This window comes from Cibotium barometz, chromosome 31 (genome assembly GCF_041138505.1).
Source record: "Cibotium barometz isolate CiBa-2024 chromosome 31, ASM4113850v1, whole genome shotgun sequence".
In the NCBI taxonomy this organism is placed as follows: Eukaryota; Viridiplantae; Streptophyta; class Polypodiopsida; order Cyatheales; family Cibotiaceae; genus Cibotium; species Cibotium barometz.
In genome coordinates, this window is record NC_141076.1 from 51,066,144 (window position 1) to 51,088,613 (window position 22,470).

The following is a 22,470-nucleotide window of genomic DNA, read 5'->3' on the forward strand; positions in this document are numbered from 1 at the left end:
AGGCATTCTCTAATAAAATGGATTTCTCTTTCAACAAGAAAGTATCAAAGAGTTATTTTCTCATGACCCATTATTATTGGGTGGATGTGGGTTGGTGGGGTGATGTGGTCAATGTGGCATTATCATAGGGAGGATGGTGGTGGAAGCAAATCAAAAAAGTTAAAAATGTGTTATCAATGGTAAAAAAACCTCTCATTTTGAAATGATAAATTCAACATGTGTAATAATTGTGGACGCTAAAAGAAGGTCAAGAGAGCGATTTTGTTATTACATGCTAACATTAGCGTTGAAGGGACCTTTTTCTCAAGATGATACAATTTGCACATTAGGTGTAATAATGATATTTATACCTGGTCAATTTAGAATATATTAACATATACCTTTAGGTGGAAAGGACTTTTTGACGCCTTGTAGAAGTAATTATAAAGCCACCTAACAAATTATGGGGATAAAGCTTGGTTGGAGTAGAGTTTATTTTCAACACAACTTTTAACATTATTATGGGAGGTTAGGTGGACGTGGGAAATCGTTTTGTTAATAGCCAAGTGCTACAACAATCAAATTTATTTCAAGAAGTGTAGTATTGTCTCCTATTACTACATTAGTTAGTCTGATACTAACTAATAAAATGGAAGCTTTTAACCTTGGTAGCATTTAATAATTATGTTGAGAATAAAGCTAATTGTAGATTAGGTTCTCTCTCTCCTGATGGATATGAAGGACACATATGGAACTTCGATTTTCAAATAATATGATGGAATAACTTTTAAGGGGAAAAAAGTATTAAATTTTTATTTTTTGTATATAACTTTCAAGGGAAAAAATATTGAGATAGTTTACATGTTAAAAAGTATCATAAAAGAGACTGGTCGATGTAACATCAACCGTAACTAGTCTTCGGTAAATTTAGGAAAAGAAAAGCCTTTCTTTGTATGTAGATCACTAAAAGTATAAGCATTTCTTCTTCTTAAAGCCTATGGTTGTTGCTGCAAATACAAAAGCATTTTCTTTCTTCTTCTCAGAATTCCTTTCATATGAAAAGTGATCTAGTTACATATTCTTTGTGTGAATGTAAGTATAATAGAATTTATGGGGCACATATCACCCCAAAATGGCCTGATGTTTAAAATGATTTTTTTTATTTTACTAAGCTCAATTTCTTTGTGATTTGAGAAAACAAATAGAAAAGCTAGTGGGCACGAGAAGAGGACTTTTTGACTCGTGAAAGAAGAGGGTTTCAAAAAAGTGAAATATTTTCTTGGTGGGATGGATCATAACATTCCACCTGAGCGTGAATGAAGGTAAAGCAAGAGAGTGGGAAGAAAAGCACAACATGGGGCTTTTCGTACTTACCATTGAACAAGACAAGGCACATATCTCCAATTGGTGTGAACCACTAAAAGGGCCGGCCGGTCTATCATGGTCTACCTGCACGCCTTGAGAAGCTAAATCTGGCCCAAAACCATCTGTCTGGGGAGGTCCCCTCATCTCTGAGCAGGCTATGGCAATTACAGGAGCTCAGTCTTGACCGCAATTGGCTGCATGGGAGTATACCAGCTGAGCTGGCCAACTGCACCCAGCTTGACACCCTCAACCTGGCTCGGAACAACCTCACCGGCCGCATACCGGCTGCTCTCGGCGACCTGCCAAGCCTGCAATATCTGCTTTTGTGGTTCAACAGCCTCACTGGCGCGCTGCCGGCGTCGCTGGCCAAGTGCTCACAGCTATTCCAGGTCGAAATTTCCATCAACCCCAACCTCAAGGGCTCCATCCCAGCCGAGTACGGACGCCTGCAACAGCTGGGCGTACTGCGCCTCTTCGCGAACCAGCTCTCCGGCATGCTGCCGCCGACGCTGGGCAACTGCACCGCGTTGATGGAGCTCTCTCTCTTCTCCAACCGCCTGTCCGGGGAGCTACCGCCCTCGCTAGGAGATCAACTCTCATCACTGCAAGTGCTCAGTCTGTACAACAACAGCTTCACAGGGCAGATCCCGAGCGGGCTGCAGAACTGCTCAGGGCTGGTTTTCATGGAGCTCTCAGAAAATGCATTCACGGGTGCGATTCCGCACGAGCTGGGCGCCATCTCTTTCAGCGCACACGACTCAGAGAGACTTGCCCCAAGTACGGGCCCGTATCTTAGCGGGCGAGATACCGACCACCCTAAGCAACTGCTCTGGCCTGCAATTTTTGGATCTGCAGGGATCCATTCCCGAAGAGCTGGGCTTGCTGGCAAATCTAGAGAATCTGTACATGATGGGGAACCAACTGACAGGGCATATCCCTCTCACGCTAGGTAATCTGTCGCATCTAGAGCTGTTGTTCCTAAACATGAACAGCCTGAGGGGGGCCATCCCGGATGCCTTAACCAGCATTGCCAACCTTGCCAACCTCGACTTGGGCGTCAACCATCTGGAGGGTGCTATACCGACCCATGTCGGATCCTTGGCCGCCCTGCAGAACCTTGTGTTGCTAGAGAACAACTTGTCCGGCCCTCTGCCGCCGTCCCTCGCCAACTGCTCACAATTGCAGCACCTCAAGCTCTCCAGCAACTCATTACGCGGCTTGTTGCCACCCTTCCTTGCAAAGCTCCCCCATCTCCAAGAGTTGGATCTGTCTGACAACCAGTTCTCCGGTCACTTGCCGGTGACATTCTCCAATGCCACGGCGATTCTTAGCTTGGAAGTCGCACGAAACAGCATCACCGGCATGATACCCAGCGTGATCGGGAGCCTGTCTGGTCTCCAATTGCTGGACCTCCAAGGAAATCAGCTGGAAGGGCCCATCCCAGGTGAGATTTCCAGATGCACCAAGCTTTACGAGCTAGATCTTCAAAGTAACGCCTTGCAAGGGGCCCTTTCTGTTGATCTGAGCCGGCTCTCTTCTCTGAGAAAGCTGCATCTGCAGGAAAATGCATTGCAAGGGAGCATTCCTTACAGCCTTGGCAACTGCCATAACTTAGAGGATATTGATCTATCACATAACAACTTCACGGGTGCCATCCCGACCTCGCTGCTCACCCTTCCCTACATCCAATTAAACCTCATCTTATCTCATAATTCCCTCACCGGATCGATACCCAACGAAGTAGGAAAACTGGTCTTTGTACAAAACATCGATTTTTCTTTCAACAAGCTTTGGGGTGAGATTCCTGCTACCTTTGGTGAGTGCACCTCCCTTCAAACATTGAGTCTTTCACACAACAATTTAAATGGAACAATTCCAGAAGCATTAGGTAAGCTCAAGAACCTTCTCCACCTGGACCTCTCCATGAACAACTTGTCAGGAGAAATACCTGTTGCGCTTGCTGACATACCAAAACTCAACTTCTTCAACGTCTCTCACAATCAGCTACAGGGTCCAATCCCTGCTACAGGATTCTTCACAAACCTGACAGCTGCATCGTTTTCAGATAATGCCGGGCTTTGTGGCCCACCACTAGCTATCCGCTGCCCTGCAATGCCTACCCATTCTGAGGTTAAGAAATGGGTGATTACTCCTATCGTTTGTAGCGTATTTGGGTTCACACTAATCGTCTGTGGTTCTTTCCTGTGGTGCATCCGATCCAAATTGTTTCCAAACGTTGGGCAAAGGAGGTTCTTCCAAGGTAAGGCACAGCTGCTCTCGCATGAACCTTTCCAAAGCTAGTATGTATTGGCATTACTCTACTGGCTTGCAGGCTTTGATGATATGAATATATATAGCATGCTTTTTTCTAGTAGTAGCACTTGAAAACCTGACTTTCTTGTGCTTGTTGCTTCATTCCTAGATCCACTCGAAAAAATTTCATTTCGAGTCACTACTGAGGAGCTTCTGGCTGCCACAAGTGGATTTGATGAAAGCAACCTCTTGGGAAGTGGTGGTAGTAGCAAGGTGTACAAGGGCATACTAAAAGATGGACTAATGGTGGCTGTAAAAAGATTCAATTTCGAAAATAACCCTGAGGAAGTAGAGCGCATCTTCCGCAAAGAATGTGAGACATTAGGCAAGATCAGGCACAGAAATCTTGTACCTATTCTAAGCACCTGCTGTAATCTCGACATGAAAGTCCTAGTTCTAGAATACATGCCCAATGGAAGCCTCGAAGAGATTTTGTTTAATCAAGGCCAAACGTTTCGATTGGAGTGGGAGATGGTTCTGAGCATAGCACTGGATGTTGGGAAAGCATTAGTGTACTTGCACCATGAGTGCAATGTGCCTATTATTCACTGTGATTTGAAACCAAGCAACATACTTCTTGATGAGAACAATGTGGCACATGTAGCAGATTTTGGCATAGCAAAGTTCCTAACCCCCAACACCACCTCCTATTCATCAGCATCCCATTTCAAGGGATCTATTGGATATATTGCACCAGGTCTCTCTCTCTCTCTTTATACACACACACACACACACATACACACATATATATGTATATATATACATACACACACACACACACACACACATATATACACATATATATGCATACATGCATGCACACATACATACATATAACCAGAGATATATATATAGACAACTAGATAGATAGAAAGCTAGTCGATGTATGTGAACACACAAACACACATTAATACATACATATAGATACATAGATACATAATTAGGCGGGTGACAAACAGAAAGCTAATTGATGCATTTGCTCCTTTTGTTAAGTGTCTTTCCTAGGAGAAATTCCAAATTCCTCAAATACCACTATAGTGTATACCATAAATTTATATTGTTATCCTTTTGCAGAGTGTGCTACACTTTCTCACCACTCAACCAAGGGAGACATCTACAGCTATGGAGTTGTGCTACTCTGTATGTTAACTCGAAGGCAGCCGACAAGTGAACTCTTTGACAATGGGGTTGACATGTCAAAGTGGGCCAAAAGCTTCTTTCCAGACAGGTTCCTTGATGCACTTGACCCTAGTTTGCGTGTTGAAGTGGAAGCTTCAAGGTGTGACACAGAGGTGCTTTTGTTTATGAAATTGGCTCTCATGTGTACTAGGCAGTATCCATCAGAGCGCCCAACATCAAAACAGGTGCTGCAGAGACTGCTACAAATTAGGGGGAATAGAAGTACTTCCAACTTGAGAAACTTGGATATATTGGAGAGAATCGAAGAGTCAATCAAACCTCGTCGTCACCTTTCAGATGATTACTCACTTTAGAGGTGAAGTCTTACTACCTGTGATACATCTTAGTGGCTTCCTACAAAAAAAAATTTACATTAAATATAGAAAAAGCCAGAAGATGCAAAGTATAAATATTAGTGTGCAAAGCATGGAGAAGCCATAAAAGTTTCTCAAATAACTAATAAAAGCCATAAGAAATCTCAAAGAAGCAAGGGGAATACTTTGATTATGTGAAAAATCTCTTCTTATTAGTTGTAGGAGACGTGCTCTTGTCCAGGTGATCATCAAAGTGTGTACAATTGTATTTATACTTTTACATATGTGCTCTGAATGATGTATAAGAGGAAAATCATGGTTTGGTATACATGATGTATGAACACAACTCTATTTTAGAGTTGTAAAAACTTAAATATTACATATGTGATCTTAATGATGTGTAAGAGGACAATCATGGTCTGGATTGGGTCAATGTTAGAAATAGACTTTTTTCGAACAAGTGAGAAAAAGAATGACCTTCAAACTCCACCAGTTTTTATAGAGAAAATACATAGGTTAGTCGGTTTTATAAATAAAAATGATAAAAATTTGACTATTTAAATTCAAGGCTAGGAAAAATCACAATCGGTTTTTCTCAATTTAAGCCGTGAAAATTACACCACAGGATGGGTTTTTTTTTACACTAGATTGGGTGGCAATTTTTGTATCCAATTTATTTATACTTCAAAAATTTTGCATAAGTTAAAATTATTAATATTTCTATTGGTGAGTGCAAGACAATCTAAAATTATCACCTCGATCCTAAAAGAGTAATATATGGTATTAGATCTTAAGGTATCATGTTTGAACTCACCACAAGAGTGCTCCTTATGAGTTTCCTACGAGAATGACCCCATAGAAAGGAGTTTTGGGGTCTATGCCAATTTTTTGCACTGTTTGATGAGGTGTCCCCATAGTGAGGATGCAATAATATTTGATTCTTTGGGAAGAGTAACCTAAGAGAATGTCAAGGCTGGTAAAAGAGCGGGGGGAGGGATGGTATGCTCCCACATTTTACTCCCCTTGATTGTTAGCCCTTGGCTGGTAGCCCCGGGCTGAAAATTGTTCTTCTTCTTCTCACAATAAAAGAGGTCTACAAAAGAGAGAAACTGACTAACACACATACTAGAGTGGACTAGTCGGTGTAGTCTAGTTGTAGAATCTATGGTAAAGATATGTCGGTGCCAGCTACTAAACCCGTCAGTGATGTAAATGTCAAATGGTCATACAGGCGCCTCGTGAGTGTCAGGCTTCAGCTCATGTTGAGCTTGACATCTCAACACTCCCTCTTAAGCTCAACTCTAGCTTATGTACTCCAAGCGTATCTCAAAATGTGTGGAGCTTCTTAGTTCCCAAGGCCTTTGTGAAGATGTCAATGATCTGATTCTGTGTGCTGACGTAGGCCAACTCGATGTCGCCTGCCAAGACTCCCTCCCTAATGAAGTGGTAATGTACCTCAATGTGTTTCATCCGTGCATGGAAAACTGGCTTTCTTGCCAACTATATACTCTAAGATTGTCACAATATATGACAACCTTTCTCTCCACATGCAATCCAAATCAAAAGTAGCTTGTGTAACCAAGCTACCTCACATGTTGCCCCTGCAACTCCTCTGTATTATGCCTCTATACTCAACAAGGCAAGCATGGGCTGCTTCTTGTTGCTCCACGTCATAGCAGCACTCTCCAATCAAAATATAAATCCACTAGTAGATCTTCTGACTGAGATGCTACCTGCCCAATCTACATCTGTGTACCCATAAGGCTCCAATGGTACACCTACTACATAAAACAATACATAATCAATAGTGGCCCTCAAATACCAAAGTGTGTGTCACATACAGTCAAGATGTGGTTTGCATAGAACCTGCATAAGCTGGCTCTCTAAGCCAACAGTGTAGCTCAAATCTAGCATGCTAATTATGACATAGATCAATCTCCTCACCATTGTCCTATACATAGTGGGGTCCTCCAACACATAGCTTGCATCTGCACTAAGCTTGCCATTTTGATCTAATGGCACCGAGATTGGCTCACAACTAGCCATCCAATACTTGGACATTATGTCTAATACATATTGTCTCTATGACAGCCAAATACCATCAAGTGTGCAAATGACCTCAATGCCCAAAAAGTAGGCTTGATCTCCCAAATCCTTCATATCGAACTTCCTTTTGAGAAGACTTTTGACATGCTCAATATCTTCCAATTTGTCACCCCCAACAATAAGATCATATACATAGATGGTGATCACAATACCCTTATCACTCTTGTGCACACACAAAGACTGATCCGCATCTGCCATATGAAAGCCAATAGTGACAAGGTACTCAGCAATCTTGTCATGCCATGCTCCTGGAGCTTGCTTCAGCCCATACAAGGCCTAATGAAGCTTGTTGCACGAAGGAAGATCAATACAAGGATGCAACAAAAAAGACACTTAGGGCTCTTGAAAAGAGTTCCAAGTTGTAGATGAATGTGGGAGTGGGCTTGACAATAATCCCACATGGGAACTTTTGGGAGTTCTAGAGTTTTTGTATAAAAAGTGGCCCATTTGAGAGCTAGAGGGAACTCTTTGGTCATTTGGTTGAGAGGCTCATAGAGAGAGCTTTCTCCATAGCTCCTTCTCATGTGCTCTCCCAAGGCTCTCCATCTCCATTCTTGCTTCAATCTTGTACTCTCTATTCTCTACATTTTCAATGATATGAGGTTATGGCCCACACACTTGCTAATCTAGATTTCTTAATGATGTTTTGATGCTAAAATCTAATTTGTGAATTGTAGAGTGCATGTGATGAAGCTTGTGCATGAAATGATGTGTAGTTGAGGCTTGTGTGATAGCTCTTTGCATGTTAGATTCTTTGCATAAGTTGCATTTTTGTGCTTAAGTGTAGCCTAATCTTGATGCGTTGAATATGTTAGATTGATTGCTTGAGTGTTGAAGAAGGATTGAGTAGGACTAGAAGTCATTAGTGTGTGGTTAACTAATCTTCTCCCATTCGGGATAGCCTCTATGCGCTAACTATTCACGGATTGACAAAGTGTGTGGGTTGGAGTGTAGCCTCCACTATGCTATGATGTCCCAAACAATGGCGCCGCTGCTCTGCCGGGGAACACACACCTAAGTTAGTGAAGGGTGTTAACCATTACTTCTTACTAAGGGATCCATTGATTGCAAAATTGTGGATTAGGGTAGATTAGAGTAGAGTTTGCAAGGGCATTGAGTGTGCGATCTCAAGGGCGCCTTGTGTGTTTTCGGTTTTTTGATTAGAAGCAAAAAAAAAAAACCCCATTGCGGTAGAGAAATCCCGCCATTTAAGTACTTTCTGTTTTTGTATTTTTGACGGGTTTGGCGAGAGGTAGGTAGGAAGTAGTGGAGGTGGCCTTTTTTTTATTGTTTTGTTGTTTTGTTGTTTTGTGGGGAGGCGTCTCCATCAAGCGCAGCAAAGAAAAATAGACATATATATATATATATATATATACGTGCATCTGTAAGGCGGCTAGTTGAAAGCCTGCAGTGAAGGCGGCTTATATATTTTTATATACTGACGTGGCAGTAGCCTGCAGTGGGTGGCGTTGTCTGCATTGAGCGCTGCATCGAAGGGGGCTGCATCGAGCGCTGCAGTGGGAGGCTGTAGGCTGTCGACAGTGTGCGGGCGGCCAGTTGGCAGTGGGAAGGCGTCGAAGAGGAGGTCTGCGATGGAGGCGTGGAGAGGCCGTTGAAGTGGAGGATGCGTAGAGGCGGCTGATGGCGTTGCTGCAGGCGAGAGGTAGCTGCAAGAAAAGCGGGCAAAGAGATGGCCGGCGTGGAGACTGTGTAGAGCGGCCGAAAGAGAAGGGCGGCCGTTGGCCGGCAAGCAGAGGCGGTGGTGAGGCGAGCAGGCAAAAGCGAGTTGATGTTGGAAGAGAAGGCCGGCTGAAAGCTGAGGAGCAGAGGCGGTGCATTGAAGACGACTGGGCGCGCCGGCGAAGAATCCGGGAGGCGGCGAGCGGTGAAGAATAAGGTTGGTGAATTTTTTTTAATTAATTTTTCATGTTTTGTATTTTTTTAAATAAAAAAAAATAATAAATAAATAAAAACAACAAAACAATAAAAAATATATATATATATATATATATATATTTTTAAAAAAAAGAGAAAAAGAGATAGAAAAAAAGAAAGAAAAAAGAAAAAAATCATAAAACAATAAATTTATTTAAAAAAAAGAAAAAAAAAGAAAAACAATTTTTATTTTTGTATTTTGAATCCATTGTTCATTTTTTAAATTTTTGTAAAATTTTGCATAATTAAAGTAGCTTGATTTTTTTATTTTTATTTTTGTAATTGCGTGCAAAATTAGTAGATTCATATTTTTTGTAATTGGTATGAAATTTATTAGTTTTTTAAAAAAAAAACAAACAAACAAACAAACACAAAAAAAAACAACAAAAGGAGAAGAAAACATAAGAAAAGAAAAGAAAAGAAATAGAAATTAAAAAAATAAAAATAAAAATAAAATTCTATATATTAAGTGTTTTTTAGGAGTCTACCTTTTTGCATATTTTGTAATTCTTTATTTTTTTTAATTTTTTGCATAATTAGTGTAACTTATATTTTTTTTAAATTTTTGTAACTTTGTGCATAATTAGTATTTTTTTAGCGTGATTTATAATTTTTGTAATTTAAAAAAAGGGTAAAAAAATAAAATCATTTAAAAAAATCATTAAAAAAAAATAATAATAAAAAATAGGATAGATAGTTACACCACACATACTCATTTTAGTTGCAGTTAGTGGTTAGGTAGGGTAAAATATATATATATATATATACATATATATATATATATATATATATATATATATATAAAACCAAAAAAAAACAAAAAACAAAGACAAAAAAAAAACACATAAAAAACCAAAAAAATTTGACCTTATGCACTTGCGGTCGGGACGTCTTATAGATTCTGCCATAGGGCCTAGGGCACCTTCTAGAGTACCTACGCAGGAAAGTGGGACCCAATCGGTAGGAAATTTGGCAGATATTGCTGAAACCCTTTCTGAATCCCAATCCGATACCCTTTCCGCCAGAACAACTAGCTCATTGTCCATGGACAATCTAGGGCCGACAAATAGTCATCCCTTAGCCCCAAATAGGACACCCGCAAGATCTTTTAATCCATTTGAAGCCGACACCATGGGGTTAACACTTAATGTGAGACTCCAATATGTCTACACAAATGCTCAAGGAGCTGAGATCTTTAGAGATCCACAGCAACGGTATCTTGTTAAGATCGCAGACATTTTCTCACAACTTGATAGAGCACCTCTAGTCAATGACCAGGGTAACATGTACATGGGTGGAGATGGTGTTCGCTACGAAGTCACCTACCATCCAGAAAATGTAGAGAAATTAGGGGAGCTCTCTAAAACCGAGTTCTTAGACTTATCAAAACTTTCCAACGCAAGGGAGTCTAGAGATGATTGGCTCATTGAGCCGGACATACCTGGACCCTCCAATGCCCAGTCCTCAAAACCATCCATAGATGATTTACTTCTTGTAGATCTAAATTTGGAAAGGGATAGGAAAGGCAAGAGAAAAATGGATCAGGGGGCTGAGAACCAATGGGAGTTTGTACGACAAATTCTAGTGACAAAGGTCTTACAGGATGACCCACTTCAAGAGGTCTATAAGGACTCGTTTCGGAGGGATATTATGCCACAACTAAATTGCCACAGCTAGATCTTCCTCTAGCACTGGTGGTGGTAGTTGAGAAGCTTGCAGGACACATAAACGGAATAATTGATAAATGGGCCAATGAATACCGAACCTTAGATTGGAAAGAGATTCGGGAACTCACGTGGAAAGGACAACCATTATTCATGGAAGTGTTCTCAACAAATACAGCCAAACCAGGAGAGACAGCCTTTCTTGGAGAAACTGTTTCTCCTTCCCTACGAGAGTTCACTAGAGAGGGACCTTCAACATCCAAGTGGACCACTGCTAGTAGCCCAACTCTAGCACCAAGATATCGTCCTACACCAAATGAGCGACCACCAGTCACACCACAACAACATCTTTCTCACTATGACAATCGAAGGAGAGGGGAGCCAACTCGGCCTCCCATTAATGCACCTCCTGAAATGCAGGTGACAAGATCTTTGGAGGGGTTTGGTGAGGCTGGTAATAGGGTATCCACACCAATTTTGGATGCATGTGGACCATCTTATCAAAGAGAGGAACAATTCCCACTGAGAGTGAGAGGCCGTAGGCCCTATGATGAGTATTCAAGACAAGTAAGGCCATCAACTCTTCAGAAACTGGTAAAGAAGTATGAAGGGTCGGGAGATCCATATGACCATGTAGCAGCATTTAGGCAAGCAGTTCGAGCTGAGCAAGTGGCTGACAAGCATACTCAAATTGAAGGATTTGGACTCACTATTGAGGGAAAAGCCCTTGCTTGGTTTCAGGCATTAGAGGCTTCAGAGAAATCTTCTTTACGAGTTTTGGAAGAGAGATTCATTGCTGCTTTTTCCTTGATGGGAATTCAACATGACACGGTAGCACACATCTACTCTTTCAAGCAAGGCGAGAATGAGAGTGTTAGAGACTGTGTAAATAGAATGAAGCAGTACATTAATCGTTGCCCAGAAGATGAGAAGCCCGCCCAAAGTCGATTAATTTCTCTCTTCTTACAAGGACTCAAAAATTCGACACTGCATACACATCTCTATGCGAAGAAGCATACAAATTTCAATGAGTGTTTCCATGATGCTATGGATTTCACCGATAACTTCAAATTCCAAGATGGTTCTGGCCCAGAGGTGAAAACTAGAGATCAGTGGGGTGATGACAAAAGTTTAGAGTCTAGCGCTCTAGTAAATCCAGACCAGATAGCTAACCTAGTACTAAGGAGATTGGGACAGACCTATCGTCCACCCATGCAGCCACAACAATAGCAGCAGAGAATGAGGAGTGTACTTCCTACTACAGGTCCTCATCTTTGTGGAGCATGTGGCGGTAACCATAAAACAGAGGAATGTAATAGCTTTTCTCCTCTAGTCACAAACCAACCCACAAAGAAGTGGTGCCAAGCCTGTGCTTGGAACTTTACCCATACCACACAGGAATGTACTCGCATTGCAAGAATGAGATAGGAGCGTGAGCAGCCAAGGGGTGGAGTGGCTCCACAAATGTATCAACAGTATACTAATTTTGAACGTAAGCCACCGATGGCACAAGAGCAAGCACAACCTGTTCTTAGTGCTCAACCTCCTCCTCCTGGGACTGCTCCTGTGAGGGTTGTTAACTATGACAATTCAAATATGTGTAGAGAAGTGGTAAACCCAGGCTATGTGGAGGAAGAATATGTATCATATTTATCCAAGGAAAATCTCTTTGAAAGTCCCGCATACCCAAGCCCAGCACTGGTGGACACTCAACCGGGGGAACAAAACTCTTTAATGTTGCTAGGCGGCTACCAACCTAGGACTCCAGGCCCCTCAGGTCAATGGCAGCCAAGGAAAGTAGAGGCCAAACCAATGGGCCCCTGTTATGAGTGCGGAGAACCCCATTGGGCTCGTGATTGTCCACATCGCTCAAGGCAAGCATCTCGATCCAATACAACAGTACAACAGTTTCCACCAATTGAAAGATATTGTCTAGAGTGTTGTGTAGAACACTTCCCAAAGGATTGTTTGCTGAAACCACATGAGGAAGGCACCTCTCAACCAAAGGTCTCACTCAACCTTGTAGGGGAAATTCCATCACCACCTTCATCAGAGAATGAGGATGTCGTGCCACTTAGAGTCATGACTAGATCACAGACACAAAATGTCGAAATACAAACTGATGAGACACCTCGAACTAGGGATGCAAAGACAAATCTAGTGGACAAGACCCTACAGTCTAATAGAAAAAAGACCACTAGGAGGAAAAAGAACCGAAACAAGCAAACTAAAAGTGCATCCACTGGTTCTCAAGAAGCCTCTAAACAGAACATGAGGGATAAAACTTTTACATCCCAAAATCCCAAGAAGTGCATGAGGAGCATCAACCTCAACCTGGGCCTAGTGCTAAACAAGATGAGGCTAGTACGACTGAGGATAGTTCTGGGGGTTCTATTTTTGTGGATAAAGTGAATGAGACTCTAGATGCCATCATTGATGCTCATAGAAGTCGCATTGCAGCTTTATCTGACCTACCCAAGAAGCTTCAAGAATACCCAAACCCTCGTGAGGAGAAGATCAATCTAGCTGTACATCAGCAACTCATTAGGGAAGCTCAGTCAATACTTGAGGGACCACCACCACCTATTCCTCGGGGCCCAACCTCTCTTAAGCCAACATTAGAAACCATACCAGAAGTGTCATCAAGTCGGGAAATGAAAAGTGAGCTCATTTCACAAGCTCATAGCGAAAGGTCTGCACCAATTGACACCCAATTGAAAGGAGGTAATCTGCCACCACCTAGCCTTGTCTTCCCATGCAATGATGAAGTTATTGATGCTAATAAGGACATGGCAAATGAGATGTGGGCCGCAGTTCATGAGAAAGTTAATGAGAACATGTCCTCTATTAGTTCGCCTCCATTCTCTGAGGTGGATTTTACCAGGGGCACGGAAAACAACTTTGGACGCCCAAGCATCCAGGAGGAAGTTCAAACAATTGTTTCTCCTAGAAGTAAGAATACAATGAAAACCTTACCATCATATCTGGGAGAATATGAGAACTGTTCTCAAACCTTGAGGATACCCTCCATGCATAAAAGGTTGACAAAAGAGAAGTATATGAGTATCGTGCAAGCTATTTTGTCAGCACCAGTGGCTTGTACCTTACCTTTGCTTGACTTGATAAAAATTCGACCTGAGTTGTGGAATGATATTGCCACATGTTTGTTAGAGCAGGTATTACTACAAAAGGGTCACCATGAGTGTACTATACACCCTGAGACAAAGCATGTTATGCCAGTTCCTATCAACAAAGTAGGAAAATTTTGTGAGGACGATCAGGGAAATGCTACCCTCCCATTAGAAGTGCGAAAAGTAGTTTCAACTGCAATACTTGATAGTGGTGCAGGAGTGGGCATTGTGACAAGGTCCATTTGGAAAAAGTGGGGCAAACCAGCTATTAGGAGTACCAGGATGCGCTTGCAGCTAGCAGATGGAAGCTTAGAACATCCCCTTGGGCTACTTGAGAACATATTGGTCACCACATGTGGGATTGAATATGAGCACACCTTTGCAGTAGTGGATTTTGGAAAACATCCAAACTACGAAGTGATATTGGGTAGACCATTCATGCGACAATTTCAAATGATTCAAGATTGGGGATACAATTATTTGTACCTCCGACATGATTCTGTCATCACAAGGGTCAACCTAAGGAATCACTCATATCGTGATGTAACAAGGTCTCCAATAGATGAGTTTGATTCTGCTTCATCTGAGGGCTCAAGAGTTACATTGTCAGACGGGCGAGAAGATGTGTGGATGTGTGGAGCCTCATGTAGGGATTTCAACACTGAGAGACTTAAGGGTAATCGAAGTGTATCAGACGAGGCATACATTCCACAACCCTTCCCTGAGCATTTAATTGATCCATTAGAATGGAGTCATGTCCTTGCAACATTATCGACATGTGCTTTACCGAAGCCAATTCAATTTTGTGACTCATATGGATATGACATTATTCCTATACGAATGGTACAACCACGTGCCCTTCTAGATGATTTATACTATAGGGATATATCCACAACAGCTATGCATGTCGAGGAAGTCTCAGTGGAGGATTTAACACTCGAATCTGCTAATGATGCTGATAAGGAGGATGGATGGGACTCTGATTTTGATAATAATGTGATAATCCCTGAGGAAGAGTTAGGAAAGGCACACCTACTCTTGAGAGGAAGGGGGGTTCAAGTAGAGATCCCTCGAAGCCGACCTAAACGTAAATGCTGTAAGAGCCATAAAAGAATCCGTAAACAAGATGAGCGGGAACAACGTGAGAGACTACAAAAAGAAAAGGAGGAGTCTAAGAGTGAAAACTCTCGACCACCACCTCACTTCTCAGGAAAGAACGGATATCTATACTATGTCCAAGCACAAGATAGTATCAAAGACCAAGTAAAACGATCAGATGGATTCCAAGCAGGGGAAAAGCTAACAACTGTTAGCAAAAATCGTAAAAAAATGAAGAAACAAAAACCAAAACTCAAGTCTAAAACCGATTCAAAAGAGAGTGTCGGAAGTGCAAAGACAACGGTTGAACAAAAAAATCCGATGCAAGATGGCAAAGGAGAGCTCAAAACCGCATGGTCTTCAATGAGTGAAGACTCAAGTGGACAAGAACAAGGTCTCAATGTTCCTCCCAATTTCACACAGTACACTCTTCAAGATCAGAAGATTGTTCTTCAACAGCCCATGCGACAAAAACCAAGCATGCCAAGGGTTTCATATGATGGTCCAGAAGATGCAAAAAAGATTGATATTGCTAAGCTAGGAGAAGAGCCTCGCTATGTGTGGATTGCCACAGACTTGTCCTTAGATGAGGAGAAGTTATTAATTCAAACAATAAAGGAGTATCGCGATGTTTTTGCTTGGAGTTATAAAGACCTCAAAGGAGTTGATCCAAGCATATGTCAGCATACAATTCCATTGCGAGAGGATGCAAAACCCTCCAAGCAACGTCCTTATACTTACAATGAAAATTTTGTACGGAAGATAAAGGAAGAAATAGACAAGCTCTTAGAGGCAGAATTTATCTATGAGATTGAACACACTGAATGGGTCTCCCCTATTGTAGTGGTGCCCAAGAAAAATGGAAAACTTCGAGTATGTGTAAACCTCAAGAAGGTAAATGCAGCTACTGTGCGTGATCATTACCCACTTCCAATCACAGATCATGTTCTGGAAAGAGTTGCAGGGAAAAAGGCATATAGTTTCTTGGATGGATTCTCCGGTTACAATCAAGTGTCAATTGATCCAAAGGATCAACACAAGACAGCCTTTGCTACTGAAGATGGCATCTTTGCCTATCGTGTTATGCCATTTGGTCTAACAAATGCACCAGCAACCTTTCAGCGGTTAATGAGTCATGTATTCAAGGAGTACCTTAGGCAATTTCTTGAGATCTTCATGGATGATTTATGTGTTCACTCACAAGAGAGTGATGATCATATAGAACACCTCAGACTTGTGTTTCAAAAGTGTCAACTTTATCGTATATGCTTGAATCCTGACAAGTGCAAATTCATGGTAAGACAAGGGAAAATTTTGGGCCATATTGTTTCTCGCAATGGGATTTCAACAGATATGGATAAAATTGATATCATTGTCTCATTACCTCGGCCTATCAACCCTAAAGGGGTACAAACATTCATGGGACATTGTGGCTATTACCGTAGATTCATCTACATGGACGCTGTCCTAGCCAGACCATTGTATGCTCTTCTTGTAAAGTTTAATTGGACTGATGAGTGTGAGGAATCCTTTGAAAAGTTGAAGCAAGCATTAGTGACTGCACCCATCTTACGGGCACCAGATTGGAACCAAATCTTTCATGTCCATATTGATGCTTCAAACTTTGCAATTGGATGTATTTAGGCTCAATCGGGTGAACATAATAAGGATTTCCCAATCTCATATGCTAGTCGACAGTTGAACAATGCTGAGAAGAATTACACCACAACAGAAAGAGAAGGATTGTCCATGATATATGCAGTGAAAAAGTTTCGCCAGTTATCTTTTGGCTAACAAATTCATATTTTTTGTGGACCATCAAGCATTGCTATATTTGGTAAATAAGCCTTGTGCAACTGGAAGGATTGTAAGGTGATTTATCACCACAATAATAAGGATTTCCCAATCTCATATGCTAGTCGACAGTTGAACAATGCTGAGAAGAATTACACCACAACAATAATAAGGATTTCCCAATCTCATATGCTAGTCGACAGTTGAACAATGCTGAGAAGAATTACACCACAACAGAAAGAGAAGGATTGTCCATGATATATGCAGTGAAAAAGTTTCGCCATTATCTTTTGGCTAACAAATTCATATTTTTTGTGGACCATCAAGCATTGCTATACTTGGTAAATAAGCCTTGTGCAACTGGAAGGATTGTAAGGTGGTTTATCATCCTTCTTGAGTTTGATTTTAAAGTGGCAGTTCTAAAAGGAACAACTCATCTTAGGGCAGATCACTTGTCTCGAATCACCTCTGGCAAAGCTCCTGTGGGTGTAGATGATGATATGTTAGATTCAACACTTTTCCTTGTAGAGACAGCTCCTAAATGGTCTGAATCCATTTTAGAAATTTTGACAAGTGGGCAGATACAACTAGCGGGTCCTAATGTGGACCTATGGCGACCATTCACGTTAATCTCAGGGAGATTATATCGTTAGGGTAATGATGGAGTGTTGCAGCTTATACCTAACCTCGACCAATATGAGGAAATCTTGGAATGGGCACATGCAGGTATCAATGGAATCCATGCATTAGCTACTACTTGTGTGCGACGTATATCTCAGGATGGGCAATGGTGGCCTACCATGCATGTAGATGCTGAAACATTTGTTCGTAACTGTGCTTCATGTAAAATTCAGAAGCCAATTCATAATGTCACATTATTCAAAATTTCAACTACACCAAGTTGGAGTAAGTATATTGTGGACTATCTTCAGCATGGTCATACGGATCAAAAAATTCCTAAACATCGAAAGCATGCTATTAAAGTTGAAGCGGCAAACTATATGCTGATAGAGGGCCAACTCTACAAGAGGGGCAAGGATGGCAACTTACGCATGTGTGTATGTGAAGCTGACAATTTGAAAATCTTAACTCATGGGGTGGACACTTTTCTGGCAATACCACAGCTAAGTTGATTAGGTGGCCTGGGCTTTGGTGGCCAACCTTACAAATGGATGCCAAAGAATATGTGAAACGTTGTGACGATTGTCAAAGGACCAAACCTCCCATCACAAAGGACAATATGCCATTGCGGCCTATGTTAAGCACACGTGCTTTTGCAAAATGGGGTATTGATTTTGTCGGTCCCATTAAACCTCCAGCTCGTCACATGCATGCTGAATATATTATAGTCACAACTGACTATTTGACCAAATTGGTTGAGGCAAAGGCAACAGTCAAAAATGATGCCAGAACCACAGCCAAGTTCTTGTATGAGTACGTGTTTACACGCTATGGCTTACCTATTGAGATCGTTAGTGATCAAGGTGTGCACTTTGTAAATGAAGTCATAGAATTTTTGCTTCAAGAATTTATGGTAATTCACAAGCGTTCTGCACCCTATCATCCCCAGACCAATGGACAAGCTGAGAGTACTAACAAGATTCTCTGCACAGCACTCACAAAGATTGTTGAGGGACATAGGACTGATTGGGAGCAAAAGTTGCACTCAGTTCTTTGGGCATATAGGACAGCCTATAAAACATCTGTGGGCACAACCCCATTTGAGCTCGCTTTTGGGCTAGATGCAATTCTTCCCATTGAATTTCTTGTACCTACTCTACGGGTAGCTAAACAATTAGATTGGACTGGTCATGAGCTTTCACAACGCGTTGACGAATTGGAAAAGCTTGATGAGACCCGCTTATTGGCGGTAATGGGGATGTATGCTGAGAAGAGGAGACAAAAGCAATGGTATGATAGAAATGTAACAACTGGCCGATTCAAAAAAGGAGACCTTGTGCTCTTGTACACACTTAAGAAGCATAAGAGAAAGCTCAAGAAACGTGGCCTAGGACCGTTTGTGATTAATGAGCTTACTACAAGTGGTGCAGTGCGTTTAGAGACACTAGAAGGTGAGCAAATGCCTAACTTCATTAATGGAAGTCGTCTCAAGAAATACAATGAACCATTAATTGAAGCCATGCTTCAACAGATGCATGCTGCACAAACACGGAAAGAAGCACTTGACCTACATAAACGTCAGGCTCAAGAGGAGGCTAAAGCTAGAGTTGCAAAAGCCAAGGAGCATCGCAAAGCTTCTATGTTGGCCATACAGTTGGCTACTGATGAACCATATGTCGATCCATTCAATATTCAAGTGTGCCTCCATCTTCATGAGACTACCTACTTTGTCTCTGCCTTAATTGACTCTGGTGCAGATTATAATGTTCTCTCGTTTGACACATGGATAGCCTTGGGTCAACCCACACTTGTACACATTCCTGTGGACCTACGAAGCTTCTCAGGAGAAGATAACCCTATAGAGGGAAAATGTGTCATTATGACCATTCAGGATCACCAGATGTCAGTGCCCTTTTATGTGGCACGTAAGTCCAAGGCAGTAGTAGAGGTTGTTCTCGGTAGATCGTGGTTAAGTGTTACTAATTGCTCATTAGATTGGAAGAATAGACAATACAAGTTGCAAATTGATTTTGATTGCATCTTGGGATCTGCTACTCCACGAGCTTTATCGTGTCAAAGGGGTAATGTTTCTACCTTACACAACCCACTCTCAAAATCTGATCTTGAAGCTCCAAAACAAATGATGTGGATAATTGATGAGTACTCAAGTGAGGGCCATGGCTGGCATGTTCCAACTACTCTAGTTGCTGCTCAAAGAAGGCCGGGCAAGAAGGAATTATCAATGTGGCTACCCAAAGACACGTACAAACTTGTACCATCTAGTCCAGTTGCTAAGCCTCTTAATAAGCACATCATTTCCAAGCCTAAACCTCGGATTGTTACTCGATGGGTCCCAAAACATGTTCTTAAAGCACAAGGCTATTATGAGGGTGCAACAGCAATTTGGCTTCCAAAATGCCATGCTTTGCTAGGGGTAAAAGAGTGTTTCAGAAAGATTCCAAAAGCCACCCTTGATTTTCCATATCAGTGGGTGCAAAAGAAATCAACACAAACTCTTCAGGTGGCTGTGATAGCACCTACAAATCTACTTGTGTTGATCTTCCTAAAACATGTATTGAAACACCGGTTGTCCCAATTTCTCCTTATTACCCAATTCCACCATCAACATGTGTACCTAAGACAAGTCCATATGAGTCTCATTTGAGCATAGATTCTAGCATTTCAATGCCTAAATCCTCTTATCTTGCTCAAATTCCAAGACAATTGCTAAAATCCCCACCTAAGAAGGACATACCAAAAACTAAAGATAAGGCATTAACACTACAATTGAAGCTCTTTGGTAGATCAATGTTTGAATAATGTAGTTCCTAATGCCTTTAGAAGATGTGCTCTTTTTGAGATAATCTTGTTTTTTATTGGAATTGTAATGATGGATATGAGTGTTCTAAATTTCATTGTTCTACGTCCAGATAACTCCTGATGGATATTTGGCGAGATACATGTCCACCATGCATTGACCCTGATAGTACTCGACCTGATCATCGCGGGGGTTATAGTGCTCCTCCATTTCAAACACATTCTAGGTACTTCTATGCTCCCTTAGGTGAAAATTGCTGTGGGCATCACTTTGTCACATTATTCTATCAACAGCATCACCCATTTTCGCATTGTCAAGAGTGTGCAAGACTCGTATTAGGAGAAGCTTCACATATTTGTTGGATATGCCGCTCTTACTTTAGACGGTATGGCACGAGCTTAATGAAGCAAATTGTGGGAATTACACCCCAATGCCATAATCTTCTTAATGTGAGAATACCAGAGAGAGGACCAAATCAACGTAGATTACTTGAGGAGGTTCAAGCACAACAATGGAGGGATGCAAGCTTAAATGACTTGCAACCACCGATCTTGCAAGCCCTCCTTCCCCAAGCCTCAACATTTCAATATTGAATCAATATGAGTACCTATATTGCGCAGTTCCAAAATCGAAATTGTCTGCTTAATCTTCCCATAGAACCAATGCCATATTTTAGTGAGGAAGCACTCCTTCCTCTACCACCTTCTCCAGAGGCCGGTTTTTGTGAGGGGTTAACCCTGCATCCTGAGGAAATTGATACCATCTTTCCAGCAGACGAGGACACGGATCCACCACCAGCACAAGGGTAAGCTCAACGACTCCACAATAAGATCGACAAGCCAGGGCACTTTTCTCCCACTGGGTTTTTCCCCTCGGCTATATTCGGTGATTGGCAACAATAGCAAATTTTATTCTTTTCTTTTCTTTTCTTGTTTGTTAATAAAAATTTTGCAGAGATCTCCGCTAAAAAAAGAGCATCAAAAACGCCCCAATAGTCCACCTACCGTGCACACAAATTAGGAAGGGGGGAGACATGCTACGCCTACAAAGACCGAGGAGGAGCAATCTGCACAAAATCAGCAATGCATCAATGCAAACGAACAACATCAACGGGCACTACAACAGGTGTATTTAAATCTTAATCTTTTGTTCTTTATGTACTTTTATCTTTTGGATATATGGTTTGCATGTTCACACAATGTTGGCTGGTTTAAGTTTTTGATTAGTTGTTAAAATATGGTGAGTGAATTCTAGATTCTTAGAAGACTTAGTAAAAGATATTTCTATCTAAAGACAGTGTAGGATATATACCAATGGAATATGCCAAGTTCTTATGATTTCAAGGTAAATTAGTTATCCCTAGTGGTAGCTACCTCTTAGGTATGAGCTAGGTGCTAGGAGTAAAAAAAATTATACCCTAAAAAAATATATACAAAGTGAATTGAGACATGACGTGTCTACAGCCATGAGGAATGCTTAGTAGGACCTGGGGTTGTCTTAGCACCTTGGGGCCGATGCCTTGGTTTCCATGGGGTAAACACTGACATCTAAAAGCTTCAGAAAAAGACCTTCAAGGAATCTATCACCTTGATAGATGTTGGTAGGACTCTGGGGTACATTATGGACCCTCGAGACCGATGCCCTCATCTTCATGGGGTACTCCTTATGTCATAAAAGAAAGAAAAAGGGTCTGTTGCCCTTGAGATACTTAGCGGTCTTTAGATTCTCTTGGCGGAGGTCTCTTGGCCATTGCTTGGGTCTCTTTGGGATGAACCTTAATCTTTATCACCTTCTACACACACATCAAAAAAAAGAAAAAGAGTTCCAATCACCTTTGCTCATAATTAGGAGTAGGTTTGCCACTTAGGAATAACTTAAATACTTGCAGGACATTGAGACTGAGATCATAACCGGCGGTGTACAAAGCACACTTGCCTTCGCATAGCACTATCTACCACTTAAGTCTCACTTTGACTAGTCTTTACTCACCTATTTTAGTACTCATTAAAACTTTAATCAGCCTTGCAGTTGTATGCTCACGTGTGAAATTATCATTGCTGGTTTTTCTTTTCTTTTCTTTTCTTTTTTTCAAAAAAAAGACTTTACTTGTACCCATTGTTTTTTTGTTGCAGCTCTTGCTACTACCGCGCTCG

The 22,470-nt window shown here is 41.4% G+C and overlaps 1 pseudogene across 1 annotated transcript; it reads left to right on the forward strand.

Moving 5' to 3' along the window:
* Positions 1-1,295: 1,295 nt before the first annotated feature.
* On the forward strand, positions 1,296-5,544 carry LOC147621008 (uncharacterized; annotated as a pseudogene). Its single transcript, XR_015270046.1, has 4 exons — positions 1,296-1,301; positions 1,404-3,604; positions 3,767-4,354; positions 4,732-5,544. The product of XR_015270046.1 is annotated as an uncharacterized LOC147621008 (transcript).
* The last annotated feature ends 16,926 nt before the right edge of the window (positions 5,545-22,470 follow it).